Source organism: Podarcis erhardii (genome assembly GCF_964252035.2).
Source record: "Podarcis erhardii genome assembly, chromosome: 2".
Classification (NCBI taxonomy): domain Eukaryota; kingdom Metazoa; phylum Chordata; class Lepidosauria; order Squamata; family Lacertidae; genus Podarcis; species Podarcis erhardii.
In genome coordinates, this window is record NC_138498.1 from 59,635,612 (window position 1) to 59,651,250 (window position 15,639).

A 15,639-nucleotide genomic window follows, 5' to 3' on the forward strand; every position below is an offset into this window, starting at 1 on the left:
TTTCCCCTTGTGTCCTGAGTTTGAGTGTCTTCAAAGCCCATTACATCTTTGGTAAAGGCTGTTCTCATATTGGAGCAGGCAAGTGTTTCCCAATTGTTGGTGTTTATACTACATTTTTAAAGATTTGCCTTGAGACAGTCTTGAAACCTCTTTTGTTGACCACCAGAATTACGCTTTCCATTTTTACGTTCGGAATAGAGTAGTTGCAGGGATGCTGTAATAGTTGTGTGATGTACATACTAACATCAGCAGGGGTGAAATAACTCTGAACATCTCTGCAGGGCTGAAGCTGAATACTGCATAGAAACAAATCTCCACTACTGCTTCAGAAGCAGTTACTTGCAGACTGAGCCTTATGCAGGAGGTGCAACTTTGTCTTCCACCTTCACTGAGAGGTGCCTCTTCATTTAAATGGCCCAGCATCCTCCTGGAATAGTTTACTCTGACAGAGTGGAAACACTGGCTGTATTGGAACTTCTGAAATGGAGTCATCTGTGTCAGAGGAGGGCAAGGCAACATCCCCAGACTGGAGGAGTACTGGCTCCATCAGCTCCTCTTGCAGAAGTGCTTCCAGTAGGTCCTTAGGGAAATTCCCTCTCTGAACCTCCAGCCTCATCTCCTGCAGAAGGTGACTCTGACCCCAGGTCATGAAAAGTAGTGGGTTTCCTGTATCAGCCAGGGATAGGAGCAGATGACCCACGGGGCCCCTTCTAACTCCATGATTCTAAATAAATTAAGCTGTTTCCCCCCACTAAATATGAAGAAGAATGCACAAAAGTTTGGTTAACAAACAAGCAAACAAAGTGGAATGCCTTTTGCTTGCACAACAGGACTGCCTCCCTTCTCCCCCTTTGTGCTTCCTAAATTATTCTGGGGTTTCTTCCAACCCCCCAGAGAAGATTTGGTGACAGCACAGGGAAGGGGAGGAGAGGAGGAGAAAATCTTGTCGCTCAAGTGGAAGTCGCTCCTCTCATGTATTTATTTTGTTGAATACCATCCAGACAAAACAAGCAAAGATATTCCAAAATTAATGAATATGACCAGAACCAGGTGAGTTTTCCACATGTTTGTACTGCAGCACACATGTTGCATGACTTGCATATATTTATCCATTCTGCTCTATTATATATATTTTGGGTTCTTCTCTGTGAAATACTGAGAATCTTTTAGCTGAGAACTGGGTTCATTGTAGAATAAATGCTCTGGGTAGCCACTTAAGCTGTCTCTGCTGAGATTCAAAGGGTCCGTTTGATTGAGTTAATTTCATTGCTGATTTACTTTGTTAAATATGTCCACTAATAGGGGGAAGAGGAGTTGGCTGAGCCAGATGCCCTTTGAAAATTTATTGCTGTTCTGAGGAATTTCTTATACATACCAGAACCAGGAATCCGAACAACAGGCTGTCATGGCAAGTAAAGGAATATATGGCGTTATCTTGATAGCCAGATAACACAGTATCTGCTCACATAAAGTCATTTGGGGAATATTGTTTGGGAAAGCCACTTTGCTTTGGATCCACTCCTTTTCCCATCTTCTGATAAAAAGACCCCTAAACACCAAGCAGTTAAAGGCTGCCGTAAAACTGAGAAGAAACACTGACAAAAAAGACACTTTATCAACCTCCATCTGGGAGACAAGCCAGCTCTTCCTACTTCAAGTTTATTCTCCTACTCTGTTTTACCTCAGATAATGTCTCATAAACAGTTAAGAGGGTCATTTATAAATGTTTCAGAATGGGTTATTGCTCTCATCATAGGTTGGATCCCTAGACCTTAAGCTACACAACAGGATGAAAAGTCAGAGTAGAAAGTCAAAATTTCTTGAAAATTTGACACTTCTCAGGCCGGGCCTGATCCAGAATAGCTCTTTTTATGTTCTTATTCTGTCTCTCAACGTTTTTAATGGTAAGATTCGCATTTTAAAAAAGGAAGCAGAGTTAGCATTAGCCATTCTTTTGTTGCTTTTAGTTTGGTAATTTCTCTTTTGGTGTATACAGCTGCAGTAAAATACAATACAGTAAAAGGAAAAACCTCAAGAACATTTAACCAAAATTTAAGATTTTTAGAGACACTTTACCAATGAGATATGTAATAATCACTCTAGTCCAGTTACATAATACTTTTTGTCTTCACACGGATAAGCCTTTCTATGACAATACAAATTGCTGTTTTCAAACCTGGAAGTTTGGAAGTTTCAAACCTGCAAGCTGGAAATGCCCACAGCTAAACTGTAAGAGCTGATCAACGCACAGTGTTTTATTGGAATATTTCAGATTGCTTTTAAACATTTTGGTCACAATCTAGTCCAAGTTAAGCATGTTTAAATTCTGTTAATTTCAGTGGGAGAATGCAGTATTTTCTGTGTTACACACTGAAATCAATGGGACTTCGAAAGTGTTAAAAACTTTCACTGAATTGTGCCCATTTTATTTTATTTAAACAGGATAAAGCTCCTGTGGTCATGCTTAAACTGGTATTTATTTACTGACGGAAGAATAAGCTACTTCTAGGAGAAGTGTAGTGTTTTAAGTTTTTAATTAATTTAATTGCACCCACAAAGGTTGAAAATCTGAATGTCTTGCTTATAAAAGACAGAGGAAAAACTTTGAAGAATTATTATTGGATAGGCACTCATGGTAGCCCAAAGGGTGATATAATTAGTGGGTGGGGGAAAAAAACACACTGTCAATTAATGGTTTGCTTCAAAATAATGAGGGCAGTCACTGGATTACGTAATATACCCAAGGTCATTCTGGAAGACTGTCACAAAGTTGAAGATAGCATCATCCGCACCCATTAGATTACTAACTAGTAGCCTTAATCTTACAATAGATATGTAGCAGAGAAATTTTAAATAAGTACTGTGAAGATTTTGCTCTCAATTCAGCACCATGAGCAGAAGAGCTATGCCTAGCAAACAAACTCTTTAGCGAAATACAAGTATTTTGAAGGCAAAAGAACATTTTCCAAGACCAATACGTTGACAATTTTATTCTGTTAGTGCCATTCCTAACAAAGAGCACCTTTTGAATATGGAATGCCATGTATTTACTGTGTTTTTACTATTCTGCTTGGAGCTGCCCAGAGTGTCTGGGGAAACCCAGCCAGGTGGGTGGGGTATAATTAAAATTAAAATTAAAATTACAATTACAATTTTTTTGCAATTTCATCTGAAGATGCAGGTTTGAGAAGCAGAAACAAAAGGGTGTGTACAGGAACTGTTACCATTTTCTGAATGAAAAGAGCCTACCTGCAAAATCATTTTGGTTAAGCTATTTTCAAGAAATACTTAACATACAAAGATGGAAATTATAAAAATGACCGAAATATAATGATACATGGACTTACTCATTTCCCACTTTCAATGCAGTATACAGTGCAGTGAAATGAGCACAATTTGCCACCAGGATAAACTGCAGTAATCAGCAGCATAGCAATGCTGTGTTATTCTGGAAGGAAATGATGCAAAAATCAAGAAGAAAACATTTTCTTGCATAGCCATCTGCTTCCCAAGACCTGGATCTCTTATTCAAACTTCCTTCTCTGGACACACAATTTTCTTGGCATGTTAAGGCCTGAGGAAACTCAGTCCCCTGACTGAGAATGCCTATTCTAAGCCTATACTAGGACTGTTGCGTTCCTTAAAGACTTTTTTAAACAGTTCGTTACTTGGCCATTCCCAAGTCTCCTTTTTTTTACTATTTCCTTTAGTGTCCCTTAGAATAAGGTGCACACTGATGATGTCATTATTAGTACATGGCACACTTTTGGACTTGCTGTTTCCATAGGGTCTAGTGCTAGAAACACTGTCCAGCTTCTGGTTTGACTTGGGAATTTCATTTTATGTTGTCTGAAAGGAAATTCAGTTTGTAAATTTAATCGTAATTTCCACATGAAATAAATCAGTCTGCACGTTAGAGAAAGCACATACCTTAAATATATGTTGGAAATGTAAAGAAAAAGAAGGTACTTTGTATCATATGTGGTGGGAATGTAGAGAAGTTAAAAAAAATTGGGAGATGATATGCAATGAATTGAAAAAAATGTTCAAAATGACATTTGTAAGAAAACCAGAAGCATTTTAGTTAGGGGTTTTAGGACAAGACCTGCCAAGAAAAACAAAGAATTTATTTATGTATGCTACAACAGCTGCAAGAGTCTTGTTAGCACAAGGATGGAAGAATGAGGAAGTCCCAACCAAAGAACAATGGCAAGAAAAACTGATGAGTTATGCGGAGATGGCAAAGTTAACATATAAACTGCGTGAGAAGAACAACCGTGACTTTAAGAAAGAATAGGAACTATTTACAAACTATTTAAAAAGACAACAAAAGGATTTGGACTCCTTGGCAGGTTTTGAATAAACACCCCCAAATTTATTAGTAGAACATATGATAGATATGGTAATGATATGTACAATCTTACAGTATGCAGAGAATAATATGTATGAACAAATCAGAGAGGGAAGCTGAGGGAAGTCTTTGGAGGGTGGGAGAGGGAGCGAGGGGAAATGAAATTTGTTATATTTGATTTATAATTTGATTTGTTAAATTTACTAATAAAAATAGTTTTAAAATAAATAAATAAATTAAATAAATAAATAAATAAATAAGTGTTTATAATGGTCCACTTTCTTTTATAAATAGCAGCTGTATAGCCCCCCAGTGTGGTCTGAGCCTATGGTGTAGAGGGCAGGTTTGGGGGGTGGGTTTTTTTTTGCTTTTTTCTCTCCTACCAAAAAGACATCACCTGAAGCTGTTTACCTCTCAAAAATGCTATTTCAAGCAATATCACATCTTTAAGGGCAAAAAGCAGCACTGGAAGCATTTTTGGGGTAGGCTAAATAGCAAAAGTAGAGAATGCTTAACTAACCCCTTTATCAATGCCACAATCTGAGGCTGCGGATATTGTTGTTGTTGTTTAGTCGTTTAGCCGTGTCCGACTCTTTGTGACCCCATGGCCCAGAGCATGCCAGGCACTCCTGTCTTCCACTGCCTCCCGCAGTTTGGTCAAACTCATGCTGGTAGCTTCGAGAACACTATCCAACCATCTTGTCCTCTGTCCCCTTCTCCTTGTGCCCTCCATCTTTCCCAACATCAGGGTCTTTTCCAGGGAGTCTTCTCTTCTCATGAGGTGGCCAAAGTATTGGAGCCTCAGCTTCACGATCTGTCCTTCCAGTGAGCACTCAGGGCTGATTTCCTTAAGAATGGAGAGGTTTGATCTTCTTTGCAGTCCATGGGACTCTCAAGAGTCTCCTCCAACACCATAATTCAAAAGCATGAACATACCACACATTTAAAGAAACCCCCCCGCAAGAATCCTGGGAACTTTAGTTTGCTATGGATGCTGGGAATTGTAGCTCTGTGTAGCTAAAGTTCCCAGCATTCTTTGGGGGAAAGTTATGTGCTTTAAATGCATCATGTGTACGCAGCCACAGCCTGGATCAGTGCTCCTGGGGCGGTGTTATGGAGTGGTCCAGGGGGCTCAAGCCCTGGGTCTTTTGTTTCAGGCCACAGAGCTCTTGATCCTTTCCCCTCTTTGATTTTTTTTAAAGAGCGTGTACACTTCAAAGTGCATTACTGTCACGACTCCACTCACCCCTTTAATTTTCCAGTGCATCTATGCACATAAAATTCACACATGCAGATGTGCAACATGGGTCTGTGCCCTGCATCCATTAAATCCCTAGGAACGTCTCTTTGGGAAATCAGTTTTTGTGTCAAAAGTAGTTGCTTTTTGTTTTTCACATTTTTTCCCCACTTTCCAGTTCCCACAGCACTTCAGCTTCTTAACCATAAATCCAGCTATGTAAAACCTCAAGGGTGATGCTAACCAGCGTTTTTTAAATGTTAGCCACCCCTCCCCCCCCCCGCTGGAGAAATTCCGCATCAGACACCTCACACTTTAAAATGTAAAGGAAAACCCAAACAAACAGAGTGCTTTGCTGCTTGCTTACACCTTTTTTCTGCGGTGGTTTCTCCTCCACAGGAGTCACTAGTTCTCATCTATTGTACAGCAACTGTTTGTTTATGAATCTCCTTTGCAAGGGTGCAACGAAGTGTTACCTGCCCAAAGCTGAAGATGAAGGAGCGAAGCTTCCGGAAGGTGTTTTGTTTTGGCAGTTTGCTTTAAATATGGAAACGGAGCACATTCTAATTTGTGTGCATGCTGTCCCTAACATTGCTTGTTATTTAAATGCTGAATAAGCACATATCCCTAACAAGGCTATCTTCCTCCCACCCCCATTATTCAAACTGCAGATTATCAAATTTCCAGCTGCACACGTTTTTCCCAACTCCATATTTTGTGTTCAACTGCACACTAAGAAACCACCACCTTGGTGCTAACTGTTGTCTGCTCAGGGCTATATCAATTGAAACTAGGTGTGTTCATCCTCAGACTCATCTCGTTTCAGGCAACTTTGCTTTCTGACTTGTTTCCTTAATGAGGTACAGGCCTCTTGGTATTTGTTCCAAGGTTTTCACCTATGCTGCATTTAATGTACTCCCCCCCCCCTTCATTCTGTAGAGGTAAAATTAGCACATTGAAATGGAGCACACACAAAATATGATTGTTTCTGACAGGAGGAAATGAAATTGTAGGAAGGCCTGCAACAGCCTGTTTCACATTTAGAAATGTATATTTAGAAGGATAAAAACCAAAACCGAAGTAATGTAAATATTGTAATTAAATCCAGGGATTTCCAAATCCTAACACTGATTTGCTGCTTGGCCTTGAGATAGTCACATATTCTATAGGATCTCAGATACCAATGTGGAAAATATGTACCAGATTGAAGGCTCTAGTAAACACCGTGACAGAAACAAATAAGGCTTTTCTGGTTAATAAATCAACCTGGACGTATTATATAGCTGTGTCCGTTCTGTGAAACTCCCTTTCTAAGGAAACTTGCCAAGCAAGCTCCCTTCAGAATTTAAAGAGAGTCTTATTCCACACAACATTTGGGGGGCACTGTTGGATTCATCTGCCTGCTTCTGATGCGGCTATTTTGACCTAGGTTCCTGGGGTGGGGAGGGAGGACAGCTCAGTGGCAGAACACATGGTAAAGGTTTTAAATTCAATGCTGCTGACATTTCGACCGACACATATCACACACAGACCCTCCAAGTGTCCCTATTTTCCAGGGACAATTCAGTTTTATAGAAGCCATCCTAGTTTCTGATTTGATCCCAGAATGTCCCACTTTTCCTTAGGATGTCCCGATTTTCATCAGAGAAATATTGGAAGGTATGGTGGGTTGCTGCTATTTTATTTTTTTGAGTTTTTGTGCAAATACAAACAAGACTTGACATAACAAACAAATCTGCAGAAAACAAAGAAATAAAGTAAAGAACAGAAACAACAAGGAAAAAAGAGACAGAAAAGTATGTGTGTGTGGGGGGAAATCATGAACAAAAATGAAGTGAAAATAACTATACAAAACTATCCCAAAACATCAGTTCTCAAAAAATGTACTTTCCATTTTGGAGTAGATCTCTTTTGTTATTCTATTTATTTTCAACTTCCATCTCTCTGTTTAAGGTAGACTCCCTTTGATATCTGTGGCCTTGGCATTTGTTCAATGGACGAGGCTGGTGTGCATTACCTAATGGAGTGAGATGGGATACCAAACACCTTACTTTAAAAGGTGTATTCTCAGTTACCGCTTTGACCATACACCTTGGCCACCCCTCATTGCATCCTCAAACTGGCAAATGTTAGCCATTCCTGTCCCTGAGAGGGATCCTATGGAAGCATATCAAAGAAGAGCAGAGTATAGTGATAATATATGAAATACCGTATGAGTGCCCTTGGCAAAAACAGAGATAGCACTGTGATGGAGTTGATCCAAAGGCACCCTTCCACATGCAAGGCATCTGCTTTAGCTGAGATTCTTGCATTGCAGAGGGTTGGACTAGACAGTGGCGTAGCGTGGCTTGTCAGCACCCGGGGCAAGGCAAGTAATTTGCGCCCCCTAACCCGTGGATTTTAGCACTCGAGTCTCTTCCACTAGATTAGCGCCCCCCCCAGATGTTGCGCCCGGTGCGGCCGGCCCCCCTGCACCACCCACGCTACGCCACTGGGACTAGACAACCCTTGGGTGCTTTCCAACTCTACAGTTCTAGGATTCTGCTCATGGAAGGCCTTTAAAAGAAAAGAAAAGAAAAGAAAAACCTTATGCATTGTGAGAAAAGTGAAACTAAATGAAAAAATGATATTCTGCTTGTACAAGAAGTTTGTGCAAGTGGAAACATGAGAATTTTATATCTATTGTAGCAATCTTTGCCTGCTTGCACAAGCTGTCACATATGTGTTTGTGCGTCAAGCCTAGGAACTGCTTTCCTTCTCACTGCTTTTAAAAATTATCATTCACTCCCTTTGAAAGCAGGAAGCCCATGTTGTACATTGGTTTTGCCAGCTTCTGTTGCATTTTGCCTGATAGTACGGTCTTATGATGTGATTTTAATGATTGTAAGCTCCCTTGAATGAGATACATGCATTAGCAGGATGGAGCAGAAATTCTCATAAAATACTGAAGCACCATTTGACCAGAAGACAGGACTCAAGCTGCACTGACTTTCCTGGAAGTATGCCTCATTGAATTCTCTGGGATTTACTTCTGAGCAGGCATGTACAGGATTGTGCTGTCCGTTCCCTCAACAATAATTGTGTGGCTGCTTTAGAAGAACCAGCCAAGTATAATCACTTAATTAAACAACTTTGTGCAACTTAAGAAGTGGTCTCTTTAAGCTGTGGATGATCTGCAACCCACACATCTGTAGCTTTCTTAATGCTGAATGACTATCTGCAAAACAGTAGCTGATATAGTATATGTTATTACAATAAGGAATGCATGTTATTTTGATATAATGCTTGGGCAGAAACTTAAGACTCAATCTGAAACAGGTGGGACTGGAGTCAGTTTGTGGGACTTTTCTTCCCCATTAACCACATGTGAAACTTCCATCGATATCCCTCGGTGCTGCGCTTCAAGATCAAGGGTACACGATTATTGTTAGCGCACGTAGTTTAAAATTGACTTTGAAAAGGATAGTTTATGGTTTGCAGCTTCCTCAGATGTGTACCCAGCAGGGAGCTCAACATCTACACCTGTTGGCACATCTTTGAGGCTGATGTGAAATGTAGGGGAAAACGTATCGTTATAATCTGCAACAGTCAGTATAAAACTGGTGTCCACAAATGAAAGGGTGGGTTTGCTTTGATATATCAGCAAGATCAGGTATCCAAGAACCTAATTATATTGGGTTGTAATTTCTCTTGAAATAGCTTCAAGTGGAATTGGTCTAAAGAGGAAACAAATTGGCACTGTCATTTTGTCCAGTTCAGTTTGGATGCTGCAATGAATATTCAGCTTTCAATAAATGTTTTCTGCAAAGGAGACCTATTACTTTATAAATGTGTTGTGAAGGAATATTTCTTTACAATAAATAAACATTGCTACTGTTCCTACAACTACTTTTAAAATGTGTATATTGTTTTGGCAATTCAGTCATTCTTCCCTTTAAGGCAAGCTTTTTGCAGACTTACGTAATCCCTGTGCTGTCAAAATTAAGTTTCACATTTTCCTTTTAGCTTATATTTTTCAAACATGAGTAAAAGGCTTCAATTTTTTTTAATAAAAAAGAATCAGCAACGTATTTAACTAGCAAGGGACATTGTATTGAATTCAGGGCCAGATTTAGGTTTGATGAGGCCCTAAGCTACTGAAGGTAATATGTCCAGCTGTCCTTTGTCAACAACAAATTGTCGCTGTTTTTTATGTTGAATATATGCTATATGGTAATTTATAGACCTAATAGGTATCTAAAGCCATTTGCACATAACAAATAGGAGCCTACACAACACAAAACACTGTTGTTGTATGTAGGTTTTATTTTGTTTTTTTAATCTTATATTTTGGAAATGTACATTTAGGTTTTTTTCCCTTTATTTTTTGGGGGGAACCCTAGGAGAGTGGGGCCCTAAGCTATAGCTTGTTTAGCTTATACGTAAATTTGGCACAAACTGTGATGTGATTTTTTTGGTTCCTGGGTCTGGGAATAGGGCAGTTGACCTGTTCTTGATGGGTGTTGCACATCTCTTGAAGGAAGAAGTTCATAGTCTGAGGGTACTTATGGATTCTGCTTTGTAGACACAAGTGTCCTCAGTGGCATGGAGAACCTTTTCCATCTGGTTCATCAGCTTTGGTCATTCCTGGACAGTGATCGTTTGGCCACAGGAACTCACGCACTGATAACCTCCAGATATGATTACGACAATGCGCTTTACATGTAGGGCTGCTCTTGAAGGTGACTCAGACTTGCAGCTGGTGCCAAATCCTGCAGCCCGGCTTTTAAGTGGAGCTGCCAGTTGGAGTGTGTGTGCTGGGTGTGCCTAGGCACACCCTAATGTTTGAAAAATTCAATGATCATGGTGAGAAGGAGAGAGTCCTGAGCAGCAGCCTGGTTACCCAAGCTGCCACAATCTGTGGGAAAGCAGTGGGGTGGAGTGGAGAGAGACAAAGATGGAGGGGAGGAGGAAGGAAGCAGACACACAGAGAGAGACACAGGCAGAATAAAAAGACTGGAATGGATCTGCAGCTTCTGACTGCACCTGTCTTTGGAACTCATGGTGGGGTGATTGGCTCCAGTGGTAGCAGTAAGGGAGAAGGAGGGAGCCATTCTCTAGGACAGGAAGATGAAGAAGCCTTTATATGTTTTGGTCAATTTGAGTTAGCTCGTTATATGGTTAAACAGCATGAAAATAGATGGCACCTTTGTATATGTCTGGTTATCACTGCAGCAAAAAAATTTGTATTTTGTGCCACATTTCTTAAGTTTGTATTTTTTGTTGTTAATTTAAAGAATTAAGTTTAGTTTGTTTGATGACTAAAAATAACATCCTTTATGATTACGGGTATGTATTCAATAAATGTTTGCCTTAAAAAAAATTCCCTGGGTGCACACTCTTAACAAATTGTGCTGTCCACACTTACGATCACCTTATACTGATCCTTAAAAGACCGCACTGTTTTCAGGCCAAATTCAAGGTTTGGTGGTGTAAAGCCCTCAATGATTTGGGACCAAGATAACTGAAAGAGTGCCTTTGCCTAGATAGTGTTGTCTGGGAGTGAAGTCCCTCCTTAGCACTCCACCAGTAGGTTCCTGTACATTACGTGAGGATGTGGAGGTGAGCTTTCCCTATGGTAGATTTCCCTAGCTATGGAACTCCCTCCCCCTTAAAATTAGGCTTGCACCTATTCTGATATCATTCAGATGATCACCCAAAACATGGTTTGTTTTTTTTTACATTAGCCTTTGCAAACTGCTGTCAAAGTTAGGCTGGTGGCTGGTATATTTATGCTTTATAATATAACAATATAAAATTTTATTTTTTATACTCTGTCCATCTGTCTGGGTTTCCCCAGCCACTCTGGGTGGCTCCCAACAGAATATTAAAAACACGATAAAACATCAGCCATTAAAAACTTCCCTAAATAGTGCTTCCTTCAGATGTCTTCTGAAAGTCAGATAGTTGTTTATTTATTTGGCATCTGATGGGAGGGCGTTCTGCAGGACAGGCGCCACTACCAAGAAGGACCTCTACCTGGTTCCCTGTAACTTCACTTTTCTCAGTGAGGGAACCGCCAGAAGGCCCTCAGAGCTGGACCTCAGTGTTTTATGTATTTATTGATTTTAATTGGTTAGTGGATTGTATTTCATTTAACTTGTAGTGCTCTCCCGCTTGAGATTCTTGGATTAAACATGGGATATAAATATTAGAATGAACTAATTAACAGACCACTTAAAGTGTGTAACAGTGGCGTAGCGTGGGTTATCAGCACCCGGGGCAAGGCAAGTAATTTGCACCCCCTAACCCGTGGATTTGCGCCCCCTAACCCGTGGATTTCCCTAACCCCCAGATGTTGCGCCCAGTGTGTCGGGCCCCCCCTGCACCCCCCACGCTACGCCACTGGTGTGTAATGCAATCTAGAACAAATTTGATTATATTCACGTTCTGTACCTAACATTACAGATAAAATAACAGCCCCCCCCCCAATATATTTTCTGCGAAGCAGTTCACTTTCAAGCAAAAATCCAGGTTGAATTCTGAGCTCACCTTTTACATGTTAATAAAACATCAACAATGAGACCTTAGGTGTCAAGACAGAATACAGAGCTGTCAAGCTATTAAGTAGCTCGTCACCATTTGAAAACGAACGAGGAACAATTTATTCTGCATAAGATGCTGTTGTCTCAGTAGCAAACAATGAATGTGAGACAGCCAATGTAAGCAGTTTTAAAGCCTATTGATTTCAATGACAGAGATGTAAGTACATGCTTAGCTTCTCATTTGAAACCAGTGGGACTGAAATGTGGGTTGTGCCCAGTAGTCATCATTGTTTCAAGTGGAACAGTTGTTCCACATTTCACTAATTAAAGTAGAGAAGCCCTGGCACAGGACTGAGTGTGTTGGATTGTTTCAGCTTTCCACACCAGTGACTGCGTTTTTGTGATGAGAATTTATATTCTCTGAACTGAGAGCTTTCACACTCTCTTGGGGCTATACAAGGATACAAGGGCATTGATTACACAGAAGTCTCTTTTACTACAGCATCTCAAATTGATATGGTACAAAACCAACACAGCAAGATGATTTCGAAATTATGAAAATGTATATATGGAAGAAATATATGGAATTTTTTTATGTTTTAAAACTGCAGCCATGGTTTATTTCTAATTGCATAAAAGAATTCCAGTATGTTGGAGCATTTAGGACACCTGGAGAATTTTGTAAAATTGAACTTTTACAGTGCGATCCTATGGATGTTTACTCAGAAGTAAGCCCCACTGTCTTCTCACTAGGGAGCAAGTCCTGTTGAACAGAGTGGCACATATTTTGAAGTAAACATATGTAGGGTTGCACTGTGAGACCCTTTCTTTCCGTTCCAAACCTATTGTGCGGGCAAATTTGCTGCTTAATGATAATTGACTGCTCGTCTCAGGAATGACGTTTTAGGGCACAACAAGTCCCATTTGATTTTATGACAGAAAACAAGGCTGGTCTATATCTGGAGGTTCAGAACATTTCACAGCTGACTGGTACAGATACAGATACAGACACAAACATGACAAGGAGGTTTGAGAGACTGTCTTTATTCTTGATTCCTTTCAAGGCACAGGGACAAGAACTGTGTGAAGCTCACTGATTTCGCTTAGCAGAGCTTTAGGTAAGCCTGCTCTTTTGGTTTTGACCTACCTGGGCTCCAACCTTTAAATCAGTTACTCAGGCATAATCCTATTAAAGGCAAAAGGGTTAGTCTAGAGCAGATAGCTTGACAGTGAGGGACTCTCACATACCTCATGGCTCTGGGTATTCTGAAGAGACATTCATTCAATAAAGTTGTTAGATCCTCAAATAAGTATCTTTACAAAAATTTTTAGAGGTGTTCTTTTGGAATCAGGAATTTATTACCTTTATTTTCCAAAATGTCCTAAAGGGCCGAACACATGTATAAACCTAACCTGATTTCCCACCCCTACCTGATCATTATGATGCATGGAGAGTCTCTCTCTCTCTCTCTCTCTCTCTCTCTCTCTCTCTCTCTCTCTCTCTCTCTGTGTGTGTGTGTGTGTGTACGTGTCTGTGAAGGTGATGATAGCTTTGCCCATATATTTGTTCCTTTGTGTAGAAGAGCAACTACTGTATCTGAACAGGGCAGTATCTCAGGTAGGTGTGTACAGCACGTCCTCGGGTATCCTGACACCTTCCATTCTGTGGACATGACCAGGCCAGTGTAAACTTCACTGAGACAGTAGTGTGAACATGCTGGGAATTTGGGCTCAGGAGAGGACATCTTTGTTTGAGACTCTGTCCTGCCATGTAATGCCCAAAATCTTTCTGATGCAGCACATGTATTAAATCAGTTTAATTTCATATGCCTCCTTCGCAATCAACATTATGGTGTGAGAGGTTTTTTTTAGAGTGCTGAAGCAATACCTTGAGAATATTTAATGACCGATATAGGCAGCCTGTTCACCTTAGAAAACCAGATACATCCCTAATCCTGCCAGTCTTGCTCAAGTGACTAGTATTTCTTCACCTTTGACTCCACGAGGTTGACTTTCATGATAGTTAATTGTTGCAGGTTCAGCTACATGAGGATGCTTTCAAAACAAGCTTAACATTAATTAATGTTGGCTATCTTAGGAGATATCTCTGGGAGCTAATCAGTGATTAAGTTGTTAAACAAGAGGTGTCAGGGCATGTGTCTTTGTGGAAGTCCCACTGCTAAGTCTGGAAGCATGTTCGTTGGCTGGGGAAACTGGGAGTTGTAGTTCAAACATCTGGAGGGCACCGGGTTGGTGAAGGCAGACGTGGGCCAATGATTTGTGTAAGCCAATAAAGTTTAGCAAATGATGTGGGTGGGACAATTCCTGATTTAATTCCCTGTTGGTGGAAATGTGGAATGGAATGTGTTGGCATCAAGTAATTGAGATAATTCAGAATATTATACGTTGTTAATGGTCGTGTGATCCTTTGGTAATTCTTTTTGACTTTTTGGAGGATTATATTAAAAAACCAAATATGGAGTGGGCAATTAATCTACAAGGCTTTGAGGTTAGCAATGTTTGCAGATGGAAGTCCTCAGACTTTCTAATGATTGATAACTGAATTACAAGGATTTGGAAAACTGTTAAAGTTGTCACATCAACAACTCTCAATAGAACTCATGAAGGATGACAAAGAAATTACTTATGTTAGTTGGCCTACACAGATCATATTTGGAGAAAATAATTATTCTGTGTTCTCTTGGTTTATTTCCTGGCAAATATGGACTTGTAGTTGGTTGTTACATAAAGATTAAGGGAGGAATTCAACGTAGAGCTACGGAGAGTATTCTGCCTGCACAAGAATTTCAGCTTCTCTGATGGCACAATCTCCCCTCTCCTCCCTCCACATGCTGTACTGGGGGTTCCCCTGACCCCCCTGAGCCAACTGGGGAGCACATGGTGGAAAAGCGGGGGAGGGAGCCCTCTTGCACTAGCAGAAGTCCTTGTGCTGGCTTCTACTCAAAGGACTCATTTGTTGACTCTGGCCTTATATTCTTTAAATTCTTTAAAATATTAATAAAAAATTCAGACACCGTCACATTTAAATAACTATCTGGAACAAAAAAGAAAAAAAGAAAAAAACCCCAGTCAGTATGGAATATGGGAATTTCAAATGCAAGGTCAAGCCTAGGGTCAGGAAATTGGTAAATGTTTGGTATTTGACCACAGTGTATTTCTATCCCACATTTCTTTTTAGAAGCTCAATATAGTCATCACAACAATCACATTGGTGGCTGAGAGAAAGGGAGTGGTCTAAACTACCTAGTGTGCTTCATGACTCTACACCACACAGTTGTTGTTGTTTTGTTGTTTAGTCGTGTCCGACTCTTGGACCAGAGCACGTGTCCGACTCGTGACCCCATGGACCAGAGCACGCCAGGTACTTCTGTCTTCCACTGCCTCCCGCAGTTTGGTCAAACTCATGCTGGTAGCTTTGAGAACATTGTCCAACCATCTTGTCCTCAGTCATCCCCTTCTCCTTGTGCCTTCAATCTTTCCCAGTATCAGGGTCTTTTCCAGGGAGT